The sequence below is a fragment of the Thermobia domestica genome, chromosome 3 (genome assembly GCF_964235325.1).
Source record: "Thermobia domestica chromosome 3, izTheDome1.hap1.1, whole genome shotgun sequence".
Taxonomy (NCBI): domain Eukaryota; kingdom Metazoa; phylum Arthropoda; class Insecta; order Zygentoma; family Lepismatidae; genus Thermobia; species Thermobia domestica.
The window spans coordinates 54,094,510-54,105,919 of NC_137456.1; the positions used below are offsets into that span (position 1 = coordinate 54,094,510).

General features: G+C 35.4%; 1 protein-coding gene across 1 annotated transcript in view; it reads right to left on the bottom strand.

Moving 5' to 3' along the window:
- Window positions 1-8,389, bottom strand: part of LOC145680388 (uncharacterized) — a 72,651-nt gene extending 64,262 nt beyond the window's left edge. The window contains exon 1 of the mRNA XM_081750827.1: window positions 8,238-8,389. The gene's annotated coding sequence lies outside the window, so the exon portion shown is untranslated. The remainder of the gene's footprint in view (window positions 1-8,237) is intronic.
- Between the last annotated feature and the right edge of the window lie 3,021 nt (window positions 8,390-11,410).

Below are 11,410 nucleotides of genomic sequence, written 5' to 3' on the forward strand. Positions count from 1 at the left end.
CTCAGGCGATTGTGTTTGTATTTCATAAATAAATGTTTTATGAAAACACTAACAATATAGCATAGCTCGTTTGTACTGAAAAGATCCACAAGGGATAATTTATTCTTGGGGATGACTTTTTGCATAATTTTCTCAGAAATTACTCAGACGCTTTTGCTTATAGTTCACATACAATTATATCCTTTATAATTCTAATATATGGATCAAGTTATTTCTAACGGAAATATGACCAATGGGTACTTTACTTTTGGGCCTGAAGTTTCTTCTAGCAAAGTTTTCCAAAACATTATTTTATTCGCAATTTCCCAAATAAATGTTTCAATAACAGTTGCAGCCTAACATAAGTCAGTGTAAAAAATTCGAGCGAGAAAGTACAGTGCGTTTACTCCGTACCCTTTCTTAAATATATTTTTAAATGTTACACCTAATCGCAATTTTCCGAACAAAATCGAAACTTCTTTTTAAATGTGCCTTGTTGTGGTCAAATGGTTCAAGTGCATTGGTTCTGGATTAGATTTCCAGTGAGAGCTAGTGAATCTTCATCCAAGAGATGTGACACGTCGGTGCAAAGAAGCAAGTGTTTAAATAAGCCTAACCAAGCTAATCAACAAAAGAAATAATACAAGTTACGAAATTATCGTAGAAACGTTGTTAATATTAGGTAGGTTCGACTGGAATGTCCAAACAATTGTCAATTCCAAAGGTCTTTGTTTTCGTCCGGCGGGAGCTCATGTGGTTCGGATTTCACGTTAATCAGTAGGTCCACGTCTCATATAGCCTCGCTGCTGAAAGGGACGATAAACTCAAAATCACATCACACATCTTTGTTTTCGCCTTTGTTTTAGCTCATAAATGTCTCAGTCATAAGCTCTTTAGTGGCTAGCGTACGCGCCTTTGGCGTGGAAGACCCGGCTTCGATTCCTGGCGAGAGCTCACGTGGTTCGGAGTCCACGTTAATCAGTAGGCCGACGTCTCATATAGCTTCGTTGCTGAACGAGACGTTAAACTCAAACTCAATGTCTTTGTTCATAAATGTCTTTGTGTATGGTTTTGCATATACGTGGCATGCAAAACCATACACCATTAAATTTTGATTTCTACGCCATATGTATCTAATTACATACACGCCTATAGAACGAACACAACAAAATTGGAATATCTACATTGTTTGCGTATGGAAAATAATCACGCTCTACTGTACAGGACAGCCGTGTGTATGGAATTCCATACACATGGCAATCAACGTATTAAGAAATGTATAATAATAAGAATTATTATTATTATTATTATTATTATTATTATTAATAATAATAATAATAATAATAATAATAATAATAATAATAATAATAATAATAATAATAATAATAATAAACAGAAAACGATACGATCACTTACACAATTTATAAATATAAGTTAACATTTAATAATCATATAACTGCAATGGAATTAAGTTGTTTCTCTCTCTCCCTGAACGCTACAGCCCTTATTGTTTTAAGGCGTAGAAGAGAACTTGTGGCACCCACGATTTGGGGCGGTGTGTGGTCACAACTTGGTATCCCTTTGTTGTTAGTCCTAGCTTTCTAGACGGATGCAGTTATTACCGGTAAAATATACAAGCAAATAGACTTTTGTATTACTATTAAAGTAAATAATTACACTCATTCCTTCAATGTGATACTTGTGGTTGCTTAACCGTATACAGACAGCTGATCCATGAAAAAATCGTTAATAATAATAATAATAATAATAATAATAATAATAATAATAATAATAATAATAATAATAAATAACAGGAACTCGACAAATATTCTTGCAAATAATAGGAAAAAGTTTGCGTCACACTGTTCACTTTGCTGGACACACCAGTGTGGCGCGTTATACCGATTGTGGCACACTGGAATATAGGGTATGTTTTTTTTTTTTTTTCAACTATTCCAACTGCTTCAATTGAAATGGATCTATAATAATAAGAGAATGAATTTAGTCTTCTTACCCTTCAATTTAGAAATAAGTTTCGCGAGAATTTCATAAAAGAATAATATACTCAGAATTGTATATAGTAGTTTGTTTTATTCGAAATTACATACCGGTACTTCCTGCAACCGTTTTTTGATTGAAATGATTTGAAATGAAATTTTTAAGTTTTACGTCCCACGATTATGCCGGATAGGCTAAAAGAGACAGTGATGATAAGAAATGAATGAAATGGTGGAATGAAAAAAGTGGGATAAAACGGGAGAACCTCGAGATATCCCACGCACACAGTGTTTGTCCAGCACAAGGTTCACTTGGCGCGAGCATAGATCGAACCAAGGACTCCATGCACCAAAGGTGAACGCTCTACCACTGAAACACCGTGGTCTCTGAAATTACTTATGGAAATACCGAGAACTATGCTGTAATATTTGAATGTGCTCCAAGTTTACAATAATTAGTTTAGTTAAATTCATTATTAACAATTAAATAATTGCATTCATTATTAACAGGTAAATGCTGCTGATGCAAAGACTTAAATCTAGCGATACCGCGAGCGTAAGTATTAAACAGAGGGATTTTAAAGAGCCCCCTGAGCTGGGGGCCCTGGGCTCCATTGGCTCTGCCCTTAATGCTAATGCCTATAGATTATAAATTAAAGGGGACGGGCCGAGTCCGTTCTAAAAATTCCGGCCCGTGCAGACCTCTAGCTCCTGTGTATATGCTATCTGAAAATATAGTAGAGTTTCGCTTATCCGACATAAAACAGGCAGGCAGAACGCCGGATAATATGGATGTGTTAAGGAAAGACCTATAAAAAGTCAAACTATGATATAATTTTACACATTACGCATCTAATTATCATCTTTGCAAGAAACAAATATAATGCATTGACTCAGTGATATCCAGCGTGAGGTCCTGGAAGCTGTCCCTTACCAAACCTCAAGCACTTTTTAATAAACCTACTTTTTCCCTTTTGAGTTTTTTTTTTTTTTTTTTTTTTTATGTCAGATTACTTTGAGTCAATGTCCAAACTGTGGACAATGCGTTGTTGTTATAATTCTAACAAGTAACACTTCCCAAGTGTAACACTCCGATTTTGATAAAATTTGGCAGGTAGATACTATACATAAAATAAACAAATAAGTGCTTTTTTATTTTTTTTTCTTCTGAAAAACGGTTTTAGGGGGCAAAAGCCCTCACCCAAAATTTGAAAGTTGACGCTCGAAAGGCAAAAACAAGTGGACCAAAGTGAACGAAATTGTGAACAGATATTGCGGACATAAAATTAGAGAATACGTGTTTTGTATTTTCCTGGAAAAAACGGTTAGGTGGGGCACAGATCCCTCCAAACCTTTGATCATGAAATATCAAAAGTGCTAATAACAGTATGTCAGAAGTGCCTAAATTTACATGAAGAATTGGAACAAAACTTTGTGTTAGGACAATAAGCAAAAAATAAACAAATTCGGCTTTTTTATTTCCTGCGAAAAAACGGTTTTAGAGGACAAAAGGTCTCCCCCATGAATTTTGAAATTTGACGCAAGAAAGGCAAGAAAAAATGTGCCGAACTGAATGAAATTGTTCACAAATGTTGTAGAGGTAAGATGAGGAAATACGTGCTTCGTATTTTCCTGAAAAGAGAAAAAAACCTTTTGAGTGGACCGAGGCGTTGAATGTCGGAAGGATTGGACCGAAGCGAATGAAATTGTCTGTAGATATTGGATATGAAAAATAAAGCCCTCGTGTTTCACAAGTGTCTCCATCAGATTTCTTCAAATTTGGCAGATCAACAACAAGCACAAACAGTATAGCGTATTTTGTAGTATTTCACGAGGCAACTTTAACCCTTACAATGTTTTTCCGCATAAACAAAAACTCGTGCCGATTAATTTCCTGTTTGCTGTTGATGTGCCAAAATTGATAGGGACATCTTTAAAACACGAAAGTCCTTATTTTACATACAGTCTATACAATATCTACACACAATTTCATTTTCTTCGGTCCACTCCTTCCTGCACTTTTACGGTAATATTAACTTTTTTTTGGAGGGGCTCTAGGCCCCAACACTGTTTTTTCATACAAATTAAAATGCATTTCATTTATTGTTTTGCAAATTGTCCCTATACGAAGTTTTGTTGCAATTCTCCATACTCTTTAGGAACTTCTGACGTATACATACTTATTTGCACTTTTGATATTTCCTAATCAACAGCTTAGAAGGTCCGAGCCCCACTCAATCGCTTTTTTCCAGGAAAATACGAAACACAATTACCTCGATTTACGTCTAGAATATCTGTGCACGATTTCAAAATTGGGGGGGGGGGGGAATTCTGCCCCCTAAAACCAATTTTTCGCAGAAAATAAACTTTTTTTTTTTTTTTTTTTTGCGTATTGTCCCTACACAATGTGTCGTTCCAATTCTTCATGTCCTTTAAGCACTTCTGACATACTGTTTGGAGGGGTCTGTGTCCCACCGAAACGTTTTTTTTTTTTTTTTTTTTTTTTTTCAGGAAAATACGGAACCCATATTCCCTCATTTTTCGTCTACAATATCTGTGCACAATTTCATTCATTTCGGTTCACTTCTTCTTGCCTTTCGGGCGTCAACTTTCATCATTTTGGATAGGGGATTTTGTCCCCTAAAACAGGCATTCGTTTAGTTTTTGCGTATTGTCCATACACAAAGTGTCATCGGAATTCTTCGTCCTTTACACACATCAGACATATTGTTACTAGCACTTTTGATATTTCATGATCAAAGGTTTGGAGGGGTCTGCGTCCCACCTAACCGTTTTTTCCAGGAAAATACAAAACACGTATTCCTTCATTTTACGTCTGCCATATCTGTGCACAATTTCGTACACTTTGGTCCAGTTGTTTTTGTCTTTCGGGCGTCAACTTTCAAAATTTTGGGTGAGTGCTTTTGCCCCCGTAAAACAGTTTTTCCGCAGAAAATAAAAAACATGTATTCGTTTATTTTATGTGTAGTATCTGACTGTCAAATTTTATCAAAATCGGAGTGTTACACTTGGGAAGTGTTACTTGTAAGAATATACCGTAATGCCATTGATACCAGGTGGAATTAAAGAACACTTTTAAATGGGATTACAATTTCGTTTCCGGTCTGTTTATAACATTACTTTATTAGAACGATACACTCATTGCCATTTGCTATTTTTGTTATGTGATATACGTAGCAGACAGTTTTCCTTACATGTCTCTAGAAAATATTTTTCGATTTCGTGTGAGTTAGAATTAAGTTTGACCGGTTCATAAATGACAAGTAAGAAACGTTTAAGAGAAATACAGAACTGTTGCATTATTATTATTATTATTATTATTATTATTATTATTATTATTATTATTATTATTGATATTTTTGAAACATTAGAATTACGTGCTTACGAGGATTCGTGTCGGGTCCCCTCCGAAAAGAAAAGTTGGATATGTGCCTGCACTGAATGATAGACGTATGAGTCAAGGTATAGACGAGCGTGCTAGGCGGTCGAGTCCGGAGCATCAAAAACAGACTAAGACCACAACTTGCAGTTCTTCTTGCCGATTGATGCTGCTTTTTACCTGCTATGATATGTCGGATAATAATGTGAAATAAACGAAGGTCAAGACCATGGCGTATTGGTGTTTCATGCACCTAAACCTGTAAAATATTTGTGCCGAAAACATCTTTCACTCACTAGCTAAATTTGAGGGTATGATCGCTCATCTTCCCTTATAAAGTATAGTCTTATAAAGAATATATATAGCACAATAAAAACCTTAAGACCAAATTCAATGATTTTCTATAGTTTTCTTTTTTAATAACGGGAAACTTATTCATTTCATCACGATTAATCACGTTTGATACTAAGATGTCTGTTTCTGACTATATATATTTTTCATACTTTATTGGAGATAATTTTTTTTTTTTCAAGAAAAGAGGATGATAAAGGAAGCTATACAACACCATAAACTGAAAGCAATCGGTATTACTAATAGTACACTAATTCTAAATAAATACGTCATCAGAGGAAACAAAAAGTTATTTCCTAATTGTATTGTTTCAGTTTTATCAACATAAAAATTATACACTTTCTACAATGTTTTGTAAAGAAAAAAAATTGAACAGGACCGGATGGGATTCGATCTGGTGTCAAAACAGTATAAGAATTACTAGTCCGTCACACTACCCACTTGACCACACAGATTTTCTTTTGTTGCCTATCTTTTTCTTAAGAAATAAATGCTCATGGCTATAGAGCATGTCACTTCCAAACTTAAGACAACAGTTTTTCTCTTTGTTTATATATTTTCGCATAACATCTTGCTTACAGAAGCTAATTTATATTTGGCAGACAATTTACACCCTAGATTTAAGCCAATAAATGCAATATTTTACTCCAATTTCCATTCCTTGGTTCAGGTCTTCTCCTACTAATCTTGTTATTCCCTCTGCAATCGTGCTGTGCTACTCCAAAAATTCCCTCGAAAACATTATTGCCAGTATACACAAAACCGAACATAATTTTGTTTTTTGCTTATATTTTTATTATTTTATTATATTTTTTGGAAATATCTCCTTAGATGGATTGCTTTCTATTATCTCCACGTACTAATAACTAAATTTTACCCATAAACATATGGAAAATGAAATAATTGCGAAAAATCGTGAGTTACAGTATACGCGCAATATTTTTTGCGCATGGGAGTACCTCGCGCCCAAACGGCTTTGCACCCAAACGGCAGCGCCCAAACGTCCTGTCCAGTATTTTATAGTCTCTATTTATGAAATCTTTATACTTTTCTCTATGCAAGCCTATGTGGCTTAAGCCCTGTGATAGGTTCAAATAAGTAAATAAATAGGTAAGTGTACACTATATTTCCATTATTTACACACTACTCTATTAAAATAGTATTAAAAATTTCTTCTGTGAATTTAACAAATGTATTGATCCGTATAGTAAATCTGAATCATTTAACCTTTCATTAAATAACTAGTGTCATAATGAAAAGCCGTCAGGGCCCAATGGAATAAATGTCATCCTTTGTACTACAGAGTAAGTATAACATTTTGAACTTGAATTAGTTTATTGTGGTAGGTTGGTTTAGTTTAGTTTCAGTTAGTTAGCTTCAACATTCCTAAACCTACCCTGCGTTACTTCACTCTCATAGCACTTGTCCAGACGCGTAATTATACCGTAAGGGGTCACATCGGTTTGTACATATATTATCAATCTGTACGCAATTATTTTGGCACCCTTATTGTGCTAAGGGAGTAAGGGTGAAGAATTCTGAGGGAATCGTTTAAAGCACAAAAACATTCTTTATTACTATTATTTTTGGTCGGGTTAACTGTTGTATCGCTGAACCAATTTTAGAAAATTTACCAGAGAAATGAAGTATTTTGGTTTTTGAGGAAGAGTGCGTGAAAGTCACGTAAGAGGAATACTTGAAGTTAAGAAAATACTTGCTGTTAGTTGTTTTTGATTTTGTAAGCGGCACTATATGTGCAGGCGCATGGAACTATCAGGCGAACAGATATACTTGTTATAATTTATGGGGAAGGCAGTGTGGAAATGTGTAAATCTCAAGATTGTCACGTATCGTGTTTGTGTTTTATCGAATTGTACAAAAATGAGTGTCAGTATTGAAATTGTGTGCAAGGCATGGTCCACAAAACAGGCCAACAGTCGTCGTAAGTGTATTCTAATCTAATTTCGTACATTTTGGATGGCATCTATTATCTCCCCCAAAGCTGTGCAACACATAAGCCATGCATTTTAATATAGGAAATGTGTCTTTACTCCCTTCGTTTATACGTATACCCAGCGCCGCTCACGCGCCCATCGCTAGCGCTCGGGACCACCTGCTGCGCTCCTGCTCACTTGGTTGGATAACATTTTTTAGTGACCACCTAGCACAAGTTAGTTTGTGTTCTATGTACTAGTGTTTATGCCATACATCCATACTCTATTTCGAACAATAATCACTACTAAGTGAGTCAAGGTAACAACCTTGTATTTTGGGGGAGAAACTAAATGTTCACTCCTTCTTGATTTTTGTGTGATAATGCGATACAGCAGTAATGCCTTTTTGGTCTATTCTCAATGTGTTCGATTATTATTTTAAAATTCTACTGTCATCATAGTAACATTTCTACTCTTAATCTGAACGTCCCAGTTATAGGTATTTATGCAGGGGTATTCTGAATTTGCAATTTATGTACGCCTAACTTGCATAAAACGGACTGCAATGTGAAATACCTGCTTATTTACTAAACACTGCAACTATTCTTGTCTTATCTTCTACACCATTCACGGAAAAACGAAATGTATCAGAATCGGCACAGCAACTACAAATAAAATCACTTAAAATGCAGCCCGCCATTCAGTGTTGCCAAGGAGATCACTTGATATCTCCCACAGTCATATCCGAGAACTATCCAAAATTCCTTTTTTAAATAAAGATTCCTAATAATTAATTTCATTTTAGTTTAATATCACTTCGTACTTAATTCTGTAATCTTCAGAAATGTGTTCCTTATAAACACGTTCTTTCATGCAAAGTATTGAATTTTCCCGTAAATCCTCCAAAATGTGGTGAGCCAAAACCACACTTGTAGAAACCTACTGGCCACATTCCCTAATAGTTTGCGTGTATGTTCCATTGTTTCATATATATAGAGTGTTCATTTATTATGTAGACAAAATCCACTGGTAAAATCCAGTGATAGAGTTCTGAGTTTGAAGGCCATATTTATAAATGGAATAACCCTGATTTTTTAACAACCGGTTTTTTTTTCTCTCTCTCTCTACACACACATATTATGTAGTCACGACACTCACGATATTTTGCTTAATCGGGTGGCGCGGCAACCGCGGATAATCAACACGAAAACATCGTTTGGAGAACTCACCAAGAAATTGTCTTAAATTAAACTGTAACTAATCTTTCGAGGATTAGAAGAGAAAAGTGAACCTCTCCTACAAAACGCGCTAAGCGGTAATGAAACAATAATTTAAAAATTATGTAGACCTATTAATAGTGTTTACTTATGGAAGGACATCCAACTAGAATTTTTGTTTTAAAAAAACGCAATACTTCATATAAATTTGATACATTTATACATTTTTGATATATTTATGTATACCTTTTTGCCTTATACTTTTATATACTTCGTAGCTTGAGAAAATAGTCACAAATAATATAGTAACAAACGTTCACTACCCTAAAAGTATGACATGAATTCGAAGAGGCTACCTAAACTGAACACACAAGCTATCAAGACGTATATTTTTGCGTTAAAATATAATGTTCTACACAGTTGAAGCAGTGCTTAAATTCGTGATGAAAAAGTACCGGGGCCCTTCCTGGCTACCATATATATACATATTAAATAGAGTTGAGAAAAATTGTGCAAATACAAATCAAACAAATCTCATGACAATATAGTATTTTCACATAATTTTTATGTGAATAATACTATCAAAATAACTGAAATTACCTCTTATAAGACAATGGATGCAGTTAAGTCACAGTAGTTTCCATAATGCTTCCTTCGATTTGTCTTCTGACTCGATTTCTTTTCTTGCAACTTGAGAGAGCGGTTTCTCCCTTGGGATATCCAGTGCTTAACGTACGGGAGGGGATCACAGTGTGACAATGGCGGACCATTAATATTTATTGTTATTAAAGATGACACACTTTCAACCAGGGCATTTTTAAGCTACCTTTTTGTATCCAAAAGGATACCCAGGCCCAGCACTTGGATATCCAGTGCACTTCATAAATCTTTAAATTACTGGAAAAGTACTTGAACAATAAATTACTTGAATTACTGTAAAGTAGTAATGACTAGATTTGTCAACGACAATAGATTTTATTGCCCCCTTAATTGCTTTTATGACTGTATACATTTGATGTCAATATGGCCGTGTCGGCCTTGGAGAGGCCGGCCCCGTCCTTGGGGGAGGTTTCTGGGGGAAGTGGTTTTATTAGTTGTGCAATAGAGGTTGTTTGGAAAAGTGGAATGACCTTCTTTCTTGTTGAAACACGCTCCTATACGATTCTTGAATCGAAATTTTAATCAAATTAGAATTAAAACCATGATTTAGATAATTAGAGCCTTGGTATACGGCTTTGAATGCGATCCAGCACGATATTTGATTGAGGATACGGCTTTGAACGCTGTTCCTAGCTTTAAACATGATTTAATACGTTTATTGAATCGAAATTATAATCAAATTAGAATTAAAACTATGATTTAGATAATTAGAGCATTGGTATACGTCATTGAACGCGATCCAACACGATTTTGATTGAGGATACGGCTTTGAACGCTGTTCCTAGCTTTAAACATGAACCTATACGTTTTTGAATCGAAATTATAATTAAATTAGAATTAAAACTATGATTTAGATAATTAGAACTTCAGTATATGGCTTAAAACGCGGTCCCTAGCTTCCACAAGGTTTTTCCCCATTAATTTAATTATGATCTGACTTGTAAAGCTCGTAACTAATTGAACACTCTTATTTGAACTAGAAAATTATGAATAATGAATATGATTACACCCTTTAAGCTCCTATGTTTAGCAACGATTTTTAATGGTGCTTTGTTTTACGGAATAAAGTATTAAGATAGGAAAAAGGAAGGAAAGGAAGAAATATTTATTTATTTTCATTTATTTTTTGTTGCGAACTGCACTTCTTTCGTTTAGCTTGTGTGGTTCTTAAATGACAGACTTAACTTTGCTATTTTTCAGCGTTGCTCAGTACAAAATTCGCAGATACGCAAGGTCCTGTGGTCTCTCCAACATCCATTGCAATACTGAGGGTGAAGAATGAAGTTCAGTTTCTCACACCCTATGCAAACATCCTTGCGATATGATTGGCCAGGAAAGACCAGTTTGCTCCGCCTCCTATGTTTAACCATGGGAGATAGATACCTGCCAATCATTACCTCTAGTTTGAGTGAACGGGAGAACCAACCCTTCCCCGCCTCTCTTTCCCTCATCAATGTCTTGTGTGAACATGCTTATACTCTCTCTCCCCACCCCGGACAACTGACATACATTTCTTGTCCCCACCCTTCCCCGCCTCTCTTTGGCCGCATCTTGTGAACATGCTTATACACTCTCTCCCCACCCCGGACAACTGACATACATTTTTCCTCACAAAGGATGTTTTCTTCAAACCACTTGTGGTGGCTGGTTTTGCGGACAACAACCTTTCCCCCGCCCACTACCCTGTTCGGACAAACAAACAGGGTGATGGTTCCAGGCTGTCCTTGGATTTAATGTCGATAGCCTCATATTGAGTTTGCAAACAACACATAAAAAAGAACCTGTAGAATGGTTTCTGTGTATTGCCACATACAATAATTGTCCTGTTCTTTTCGGTAAAATACAAGTTATTGAAACAGATGTTGAAAATGA